Source organism: Palaemon carinicauda, chromosome 17 (genome assembly GCF_036898095.1).
Source record: "Palaemon carinicauda isolate YSFRI2023 chromosome 17, ASM3689809v2, whole genome shotgun sequence".
Taxonomy (NCBI): Eukaryota; Metazoa; Arthropoda; class Malacostraca; order Decapoda; family Palaemonidae; genus Palaemon; species Palaemon carinicauda.
The window spans coordinates 13,231,336-13,232,382 of record NC_090741.1 but is presented as its reverse complement, the minus strand read 5'-3'; positions in this window follow the sequence as shown (position 1 = coordinate 13,232,382).

The window sequence follows — 1,047 nt, the reverse complement described above, 5'->3', positions numbered from 1 at the left end:
GTCGAAATGGCATTAAAATAATAATTTGACTCAGTGGGTCAGAAGGGATCCACTTTTGGCACTTTTTCTCCTTTTCAGCAGTGGCGTCTTTTTGAAATAAAAACTTCCTTAGATAGCACCTATTTCATATTATCAAGCCTACAATGTGATCCATATATTGTAAAGACTTACAGACATGATGCAGAGTAATGTTAACTAAAGTATCTCCAAAACACGAAATTTGGTCTCCTTAAACCTTTGACCAAGTCTTAAGTAGATTTTGCACCATTATATTTACTCAATAATTTTGATTTCTGAATAACGGAGGCCTAGAAAATATATACACAAAATTTCAATAATGTAAAAAAATATCAATTAAAAACAAGAAAATTCCCCATTAAAGTCAGTCTTAGGAATGCTTTGCACTAACTTAAACAAGAAAATTCCCCATTAAAGTCAGTCTTAGGAATGCTTTGCACTAACTTAAGGTCCCCACATGACTAAGCATCATTTCCATTATTCAAACCTTTTGTAGAATCGATATCAATTAAATGTCCGCCAATTCCTGCATTAAGTGTTTTTTTTTTCTTCTTCTTCTTTTATGAAAGTCTTTGTGAATTTTTTTATCTGAACTCTTACTTTCCCATAAATTTCATACATGAGAAGGTTTTTCACGATAAATTATGTAATATAATATGTAGAAATCAGATATAATTTAGCTTGATAAGGAGACCTTATTTAACAACTGACCTTAATGTCCGACATATCATTTTCCATAGGATACACTTTATTAGATTATCGTCAAATTATCAATGATTTCTCATCTTATTATGAAAGTAATTTTTGAGTTGATCTTAATCAGGGATATTGGATGGGAAAACCCATCTACTAATTGCTTCTAAAACCTAATGAAACATGAGGAAAACCTTATTGCAGAACAACAAATGTGAAATATACATAAGATGAAATATATAATATATCTTAGGTAAGGGTATTTTTCTCCATCAGTGATTTTTATTGCTCACATTGAAATTTTCACCAGTAAGTGTTATATTCGATGTGGTATAT